This window comes from Priapulus caudatus, unplaced genomic scaffold (genome assembly GCF_000485595.1).
Source record: "Priapulus caudatus unplaced genomic scaffold, Priapulus_caudatus-5.0.1 Scaffold139, whole genome shotgun sequence".
NCBI classification, from domain to species: domain Eukaryota; kingdom Metazoa; phylum Priapulida; class Priapulimorpha; order Priapulimorphida; family Priapulidae; genus Priapulus; species Priapulus caudatus.
The window spans coordinates 250,232-260,554 of record NW_014577200.1 but is presented as its reverse complement, the minus strand read 5'-3'; the positions used below and the strand labels follow the sequence as shown (position 1 = coordinate 260,554).

At 44.2% G+C, this 10,323-nt stretch overlaps 1 protein-coding gene across 4 annotated transcripts in view; it reads right to left on the bottom strand.

The window, feature by feature from the left end:
• The window catches only part of LOC106806071 (IST1 homolog), a 19,264-nt gene extending 9,003 nt beyond the window's left edge, over positions 1-10,261 (bottom strand). For 2 of the 4 annotated variants that reach the window (XM_014807916.1, XM_014807919.1), the window contains exon 1: positions 10,197-10,261. The gene's annotated coding sequence lies outside the window, so the exon portion shown is untranslated. Of the gene's footprint in view, positions 1-9,977; positions 10,001-10,116; positions 10,140-10,196 lie in introns of those variants that run through there. The other 2 variants (XM_014807917.1, XM_014807918.1) reach the window with 2 other exon arrangements.
• Between the last annotated feature and the right edge of the window lie 62 nt (positions 10,262-10,323).

Below are 10,323 nucleotides of genomic sequence, written 5' to 3'. Positions count from 1 at the left end.
GAGGTGTGATTGTCCGGGGGGTAATTGTCCGGGGGGGTGAATGGCATGGGGGTAATTGTCTGGGGGTAATTGTCCGGGGGGGTGATTGTCTGGGGGGTATTTGTCCTAGAACCTATATAACAGTTGGACAGAATGATAAAGCTTACTTAGACTAGGTAAATGTAGACAAGAATACAGCCCCTAGACGATCTGCAGCCGGACATCCGCGCGAAGCGCGGAAAACGCCGCGTAGCGGCAGACTATCACAACTTCGCTACACTTTTTCCAACACCTTTCCAAGGTCCCTTTGGGTATAGGCGAAAGCCCTATTATCGGTGCGTTCAGCAGTTGTCACCATTGCAGGATGGCTTTCACTACCCAGGTAGCTAGACATTTGCTAGAAATGCTCATACAAAATTTTTGGCTATTCGGCGCGCTTTGTTTCTTGTAAAAAACACACTTTTGCTATTTTTTTCACATCACTGTACATGAGTGTACATCAGTGTAGTACATATGGCGTGCGATAGATGGCGTAATGAGGCTATATGCATAGCATTGGCGAATATTTTTTCCGTTAACGCGTCAGCGCTCGCTATGCGTATTGGGAATGCTTGCGTCGGTGTTGTTTACTCGACTACACTTGTAACAAAATTGTGTTTACACAGGTCTTCTAACCCTAGCAAAGACCATTTCTTGCAGCTAGTAGTAGTACTAGCTGTAGTACTATACTATATAGTATTAGTATTAGTAATAGTAGCTCTAGTACTATAGTAGTAACTTAGTCTAGTACTTAGTCTAGTACTTAGTCTAGTAACCCGACCAGGCTGTGTCACTAACGTCAATATAGAGGTATTCTAACCCTAGCAATACCGTTTCTTGCAGCTAGTAGTCTAGTAGTACTAGTAGTAACTAGTACTAGTACTAGTCAATAGTGGCAGTAGTGCTAGTACTAATAGTAGTACTACTACTACTAGTAATTATTGTAACATGTACTTGTAGCAATACTAATACTAATAGTAAGTAATAGAAGTATTCGTAGGTGTGCATACAATTGTATCACCCTTGTATCTTGCATCTTGTATCTTGGTACCCTCTCTTGTATTTCACAAGGCACTCGATTCTACGAGGTGCGGGGTTTATCTAGAGAAAAGGAGATTATTAATGCCGCCTCTAGTTCTCTAGATGTTAGTGTTTCTAGTCACCAGTATTTTCCGTACATAATCTAACTCTGGTTTCAATAACCTGTGGTTGTCTCCTGTCCAGTTTTTTTATTCGTTGTCCCTCCTTATATTTATTATAGCTATTACGTTTATATAAATGTTCCATGTTCCATGTTCCAAGAAACGGTATTGCTAGGGTTACAATACCCCTATGCTAGACAACCCCTGCTTATATAGCAAGCAATTTACTCTACCTAGTTCCTGATACTGACAATGACAATGGCAGTGGGAGATTGTAGTGGTAGGGGTGCATTAGTCGGAGCCGACGCAGACCGCAGTAATGGGGGTGATGATAAACCCGCACCCTCACATTAGCAAAGCGAAGTTATAACATCTGCATTTGCGGACTAGGGGTGCATATGATATAAGGCAAGGTCACATAGATGAGAGAGATAGCAGATGTCTTAATTGTTCATATATATACAAAAAGAACCTCTCAGGAAATGATTACGTACTATATATAATGCTAATGAAGTAAGCTGTATTGAAATGCTGCACTTTCGCCTTACTGCTGTCACCGAAAATCGAAAATCAAAATACGAACTCGTTCGTACACTCAGGATACCACTGCCACAATGCTAACACTATTTTTAAAGTGGGTGGAGCTCCGGGGAAATGCAACGAATGGCGATTCTTAAACAGCGTATTATTTAAAAGAGGTAACTGGGCGCACAATTTGCGTACTATTTCCTATCACTATTTTATCAAATTTTGCATTTGATAAAATACAAAATGCATATGGTCCGATTTGCTATGGATTCGGCGCACGGATCCATAGCTGCCAGCGCTGCATACTGTCGTAGGACGTTGCCGCGGTTGCGTGCGCCTTGCCGCAGAACTGCGAGCAAGATCTCCGCTCAGCGGTTATAGGATCAACACCTCCTTTCGGCAACACTTCTCTGGTATCCCGTCTCATCTGGATGAGGTACTAATCATTTGTAAGCTAATGCCTTCTAGTGCCTCACAAAATAGCTGAGTGCACATGAGTGCATGCCTATTATTACTACTACACATTATATTTATTAATTAGTGTTTCTCCTGCACGACACAAGCGAGGCGGGCCGCCTCGCTCAAATTCTCAGCCGCCACACAGAAATTTGTCCAAAACACCGCCTTGCTGACGAAAATCTCATACAATGTGTTCAGAATAGATTAGAATGCACCAAATTGCACCATTTTTTCACAAATTTTGAGCACCTGCACCTCCAGTGCTCGCTTTGCTAGGACCTAGAAACGTGCAGACACCAACAAATTTTTACCACATCACAGACGTTTTTGGCCAGCGAAAACACTGTATATATATTAAAGATATATTATATATAATGTATATATATATATATATATATATACATATATATATATATACAAGGGTTTCTTCTGAGGGAAAATTAGACAGAGGAAGCAGGTAGACACTAACCATTGTTAGTTCATGTAGTCCACAGACTAGTAAAAGAAAAAATCTACTAGTCCTTCCAAGATTCTACTAGTCCTGCCGAAGGACTCTTACTGAGGCGCAGAGCGACGAGCATTGTGATTTGCCAGGAGTAGGTGGGGTAGGAGGGTGGAGCCCCCTTCTGCTAGGGGTACAGGGGGTCGCTCTCCAAGGTACAAAAGGTGTCCCCGAAGAAGGTTTTGTAAAAGACATTCAATTGTAATAAAATCACATGTAACTTTGATACTGGAATCATAAAATTTAAATTTAAATTAAATAAAATTTTAATTCGACAAGAAAATTTCGGCTTCCTGTGATGAGGAATCTGTGGATCCGTCACTTATATCACAGTAAGGAATTTGGCCTCATTTATAGCTAGCAAACTGTTCCCGTGGCGCCTTGTATCGGGCTATCGTCATAATGAACCTCTGGCAAGCCTTGTCGGTGAGGTAAGTGCTGCGACATCTAACCCCTTGGCCTGTCAAGCTGGCATGACGTAATCGTGTATGGGCCGCCGTTGTTTTCCAATAGCATGTGCATTGTCTAATAGGGTGCGCCATTTACTAATCGCTGAAGTAGATGGGGCGCGTGCACTGTCCGTATCATTGCTAAACAATGGGTCTAGTACGAAGGGAAAACCATAAATGAATTGAAATCAGAGTTGCAAAGTAGAGGTGCAAAGACATCTGGGAGAAAGCTGATCTGCACGACACGTACGCTTGCGTGCATGTGCACGTACACTTGGTGCCGTGCGTGCGCGTTGCGCACGTACAGCGTGCTGACACGTACACGTGCGTGCGTGGTGCCACGTGCGTTAGTGGGCACGTACCCGTGTATGCTGGTGTGCACGTACACGTGTGTGCGTGCGTGTGCGCGTACACGTGCCGTGCGTGCATGAGGCACGTACACGTGTGTGGCTGCGTGTGCACGTACACGTGCGGGGCACGTACACGTTGTGGCGTGCATGGCGTGTGCACGTAACAGCATGCGTGCGTGCATAGCACGTACATGTGCGTGTGCGTGTGTGTGTGTGTGTCCTGCGTGTGCACGTACACGTGCGGGCGTGCGTCACTGCGGCGCGTGCGTGCGTACTGCACGCACATGTGCGTGGCTGCGGTGTGTGTACATGGCGTTGTGCAGTACACGTGCCTGCGTGCGTGTGCATGTACACGTACGTGCTACGTCAGCACGTACATGTGTGTGGGGATGCGTGTGCGCAGCGTGCACGTACACGTGTATGCTGGCGTTGCGTGTGCACGTTACATGTTGCGTGTCGTGGATGCGTGTGCCACGTACACCGCGTGCGTGGGCACGTACACGTGTGTCGTGCGTGTGCACGTGCGTACCGTGCGTGTGTGCGCCTGCGTGTGCACGTACACGTGCGTGTGTGCGTGCGCACGTGCATAGGCACCGTACACGTTGTGTGCGTGCGTGTGTGCACGTACACATGCGTGCGTGCATAGGCACGTACATGTGCGTGTGTTGTGCGTGCGTGGCGTGTGTGCGTGCGTGTGTCACGTACACGTGCGGCGTGCGTGCGTGCGTATGCACGTACATTGGGCGTGCGTGCGTGTGTGTTCGTGCGTGTGCAGGTACACGTACCTGCGTGCGTGTGGCATGTACACGTACGTGCGTACGTCAGCACGTACATGTGTGTGCGTGGATGCGTGTGCACGTACACGTGCGCGCGTGCATGTACACGTGCGTGCGTGGGCACGTACACGTGTGTGCTGTGCGTGCGTGTCACGTACATGTGTGGTGGATCGTGTGCACGTACACGTGCGCGCGTGCCGTGGCACGTACACTGTGCGTGCGTGGGCACGTAACACGTGTGTGCGTGCGTTGCGTGTGCACGTGCGTGCGTGCGTGCGTGCGTGTTGCACGTACACGTTGTGCGTGCGTGTGCACGTACACGTGCGTGTGTGCGTGCGTGTGCACTTTCATCACCTCTTTTGATCGCCACACATCATTTAAATCTCAGTTCTGGAGTCACTGTGGGCCCCCACTGTTTCGTGAACAGGCATGGTGCTGTCTTATCATAGACACGCTGGCCATCTAATTTCTCCTCCTGCCGATTTACGTGTGGAGGTGGAGGCGCAGCGCCGTCCAAATACTTCCACATAACTACCTTGATGTTAGTATAAATTATTATACTATTGGATAAGGATGTACCTACTATTAGCTCAACTACTATTGTATGGACTGCTTCAATAACACACGCATGCGATGTGGTTGCGATGTAAATACGAGAGCCTATAAACTGATTAGTTGCGTCATTTCTACAATCAGACCGTTTGTTTTAGTGTCAACAGCTACTGTTCAGCGATCGATTGCTAGACTGTTCGTGGCCCCGATTGTTTAACAATGTTATACTGCCGTAGGGTCTAGCTGCTTAGGGCGTGCAGAGCGTGCTAGCGTCTACTTGTACTAGAGTGTTCTAACAAGGAAAACTTGTTAATGGGAATGAGTTATATATACCTCGTTTTGATTCTTGTTGAGAGACGCTGCCGCTGGTAAAATCGATGGAAACTTGGGGTGGTGAGGACGGGGAAAATATAAGACTAGTCGCCGCCGGACTAACTATGGGAATCTACTAGTCTCTTCTGGTTTTTTACTAGTCTCGGACTAACGGACTAGCTTAGTGTCGAACCCTGGCAAGTAATGGCCAGTTTTGGGGAAAAAGACGGCGCATGATGGATTCAAATACAGGATGTATTGATCAATATACTTATAGGTATATAGATACAGGATATACTTATCAGTAAATGCAAGAACATTTTCCAACGGCAGAGTTAAATTGACAGACGGGTGCCGCACGTGCCTCTTTATGTCATAAGAAACCCTGGATATATATATATATATATATATTAATATATAATATATATATATATATATTTATATCAAGAGTAAATAATAGAGAAGAGTATGACACCGTTTTGCATAGTTTTCAACGTGTAAATATCTATCAATATGTGGATAAATATATTCAAACTTACCGTTGTTTTGTCTATGATTCTCCCTTAATCATATGACACACACAATTTACCTGAAAATCATATGTGTTCTCAAAAAGTTCTTGAATACGACACGGTTTCACAGTTTTTACAAATGAGCGCATCATTCGGCTCATGTTGATATGGCGGCGGCAGAACCAGGTTCAGGTTGTAACTGACAGGATGCTGGGGCTGTTCTGGATATTAGGTAAGCACAGTAACAGCACTTGTTTCGCTTCCTTATCATCGAGGAACACGATGTCAACGCAGCTAAAATCAGCTGCTAGCTCGCCGTGAGCACACATTTATTTTTAGCACGCTGGAAACGCTAACGCTGAATACAATTCTATGCCTAATCTCCCCAGCAGCCCCCCAGCGTTCCGTCATAGACAATAGAACACTAATCCCATAATAAACATGCGCCAAAAACATGCGCTCATTTGTGAAAACTGTGTGAAACCGTGTCGTATTCAAAGAACTTTTTTTGAAGAACACAATACGATTTCAGGTAAATTGGTGGTTGCATATGATTAAGGGAGAATCATAGACAAAAACAGCGGTAAGTTTGAATATATTATGCACATATTGATTAGAATATTTACAATGAAAACCATGGCAAAACGCTGTTAAACGGTGTCATACTCTTCTCTATTATGGTACTCTTGATATATATATATATATGACCAGAAGTAGATAATAGGCGACAGGAGTGGTGACTTCAATAAACAAGGGAAATTCGTCATTTACTAGCCTTAAGATACCTACGATTTACTACGCGTACCTCAACCAACTTGAGCTCAAATCGTACACAGACATTCGCCTAGCATCTGCGAAATCGTTTCCTCGTATACACCCGCAATCCGGAGATACAGACTAAACGTATGACACGATCTCCATTCTGTTGCAGCAAACCGAATCCATAACCGCCTAACTTGAAATAACTCTTGGCCCCTCGCAATGTGGTGTGGCTCGCTGGAGATTGGACATCGACGCAACACCAGCGAGCTAATCTTTGAACTATTTACAGCTGGTATGCCCACCACGCCACGCGCCCACTGCAATCACAGCAGCAGCTCAGCTCCAATCTCGCCAGCGAGCCACACGCGGCATCGCACGCAGGGCGCAAGAGTCGTTAGTAGCTGCTTTTTGTTTCAAGTTAGGCGGGTTATGGATTCGGTTTGTTGGACAGAATGCAGAATCGTGTCGTCGTTTAGTCTGTAAATCGCGATTGCGGGATGTATACAAGGAAACGACTTCGCACGATGCTAGGCGAATGTACTGTGTATGGTTTGAGCTCAAGTGTGCTTGAGTTACGGCGTAGTAAATCGTAGGTATTCTAAGGCTAGTAAATGACAAATTTCCCTTTGTTATTAAGTCACACTCCTTCCCTATTATTTACTTGCTTATATTACATACATTACTAATATACGCATACATTGCATACCTGATAAAATAATCGCAATTTCCCGTCTCCGCTTCTTTGAGTAAGTCTGTTTTCTTTTTCGCTAGTAGTTTTAGTCGACTTTTTGATAGTCTCAGGTTCGTCTTTAGTTTGCTGGTAGCTCAGCGCCCACTGGAAAACATGGTTGCAGGCAACTCTATCCAATGGTAATCCAATATAATGATTGTCCTAAAAAACATACATAGTTAAACATTCACTAAATTTGGTCACCAGTGTCCAAGCAAATCCAACAAAATGCAATATTATTACGTATTGGTCTCGAATATTATTATAAGACCGACATGTGATTACCATGAGGAAACCACAGAAAATTGTTATTAGTCACCTGCAGAACGGATGCAGGTATTCATATACATATGCACACCTCAAATAAAATGATGCAAATGATCTACATTGCAGCTTTAAACAACAGTTTCGAAACAACCGCCTGAAATATTGTAAAAAATATTGTAGTTGTACAATTGTAGCCCCGTATATTGCTGGGAGTGTGTATGATCTGCGCGATAGAAAAAATCAGGATGCAAGAATGTCAATGCCATAAAGCCAATACACAGCTGCAGCGGACAACGACGCCGTACGACAAACGACTTTTTCAGAAAATTAGAAACTGATGTTTCCTAATGAGCCATTGCACACTGACGTGCGACGACGACCGGCGACATCCTCCGACCCTCGACGACAAAATAATTTAGCAAACGTTTCTATGTTCAGTGGGGACTTGTCGCGGCGTCACTTTAAAATGGCACACAGCCGTTTCCATCGGCACGTGACATCGGCCATTTTACGTCATAAACATTATAAACCAATGCTAGGCCAGGAAGTAGACTGGTCCCAGCGCTAACTTCGCCACCGCCTGTCAGAAACAGTGGGGCCCCGAACCCACTAACCAAAACGTGCAGGCGGCGCATGTATATTTGTTTACGGTTGCGTATAATAATTAATTGCTGGCCTGCGTATATATACTTTATTATATTCTCGTTAGACATAGAGGCGTTTTTAGCGCATTATTGTAAAAGCAGCAGCAGAGTGTATTTTTGCCGTTGCTCACTGAGTGCACTGTTGGTGAGTGCTGGTGAACTTTGTCGTTCGGTCGGTCGTTGTTCGCTGCCAGTGTGGCTGCGCAGTCGCCGCGACATTGTCGTTTGTCGTTTACGGTCGGTCGCTGTCGCCTGCAGTGTGTCTTGGCCTTAAAGGCATAATAGGCCATTGATTATCCAGTTGACGATGCTACAGTAACTGGCACCTTCTGTAGTTAATAAGTAACATTACCCTTATAGTCAAAACGTCGTTTATATTAGTTGCTCCAATATACTGCTAATTACTAAGAAATGTCTAATTGAAATCCGTAAATCTGGTAATGCTGGCGCCAACGCTAAACGTTGGTTCAAGCAAAATAGCCTCGAATTCGGTTAGGCAACGTCACATGTGCTACGGGTGCTTTAGCAGAGAATTGTTTGTCCCGGATGCTTATATACGACTAATGAGCTTAGTAGAATGTATCTCTGGCTGTATTCTCCGTATTGGCGGCACAGTAAATAACAGCTGGCGTGCTAATGAACGGGTACCCACATGTCTTCAATTTCAGACACAGCGTTTATTCGTTTGACCAATATACGTAAAAAATACGCGTAGTGCCCGTCTGCTTTCCATGTTTAGTCTGTGCCTGTGGTTAGTCCGCGATCCTCCCATAGCGTTGGCCCCCAACACAGCCTACTTCATTATCAGCGAGCGTCCGTGTTCGTACGTGGATTCCACGTTCATTACAATCAGAGCTACTGTTACGTAGATACAGTTACGGTACTGTACTATCGCTAGCATTGGCGTACGACGCGAGCGAAAATGCATGCGTGCGTGCGTTTTTGCATGCGTGCGAAAATGTCCGGTGGACTATAAATCGTATCACACCCGTTTCGAAGTAGTGGGTTTCAAACTGTAAACAAGTCAGTCAACTGATTTCCGTGGACTGTGGATTTCAATTAGACATTTCTTAGTAACCAGCATGATATTGCGACAAACGAATTACGCGTTTGGCTATAAGGTAATGTACTTATTAACTACACAAGGTGCCAGTTACTCTAGCATTCGTTAAAATTGCATAATCATGGGCCATATTAGCTTTAATGGTGATTAAATGTGTAAATTGATATAGACACTAGTCAGTAGCGACTAGTACTAGTAGTATTAGTAATACTACTAGTACTACTACTACTACTACTACTACTATAGTAGTTAGTAGTACTACTAACTAGTAGTACTATATACTGCATAGTACTAGTAGTACTAATACTAATAGAATAGTAATACTAGGGTAGTATATCAGTAATACTATAGTACCGTACTACAGTCTATACACTGTATACAGTAAATGTCAGTACACTACTACTAGTACTAGACTAGGTAGTACCAAGTAGGGCATAGTATTACTACTACTAGCACTCTATGCTCCTGACAGTCTTGTAACTAGAGCTCAAGGGGTCGTTGTCGTAACAGGTACTCAGATATGTACCCAGAGGTACATATATGTATACACAAAGTGTACCAGACTTGTACTTGACAGAGTTACCCTAACCCTAACACTAACCCTAACCCTAACCCTAACTCTAACCCTAACCCTAAACATACCTCAATATAAAAATATAAACATAATACTAAACACCTATAAACTACCTCGACATACCTGTAGTACCTGTTACGACAACGACCCTTCGTGCTGTACTAGACTCCAGGCTAGGGTTCAAGGATAGAGAACATGGGGCCCAATAAAACCAATGTCATTTACATCAATATAAATATAATATTATATCAATATAATAGGTTAGGGTTATGGTTGGGGTTAGGCCCAGGCTAGAGTTCATATCAGAGAATCAGTTCAAATTCGTAAGATACATTACCGCACAATACCGCTCTGTGTGTTTACACTCACATTGGCATTGTGACTGTGAGTCACTGTGTATTTTCACACATGCATTACTCAGAGAGAACACTACGGCTCAGAAGAGCTTAGATCAAGGACCAAGGATACTCACTAACCGAAATCAGGCGAACACCAACCGGACTACCTACTCTAATAATAGTATTATGAGTAAAATACCAAGAAAACGGAAACTTACCTAAGTAAATCGCTAAATGTTGACAACTAACTTACTCACCAAGGCGGGTCGATCACAGCGCCATCGCTAGTTCGCGGCGCGTTATGCGTCGCGTAGTGTGAGCACTGATCTCTATAATATAATCTAT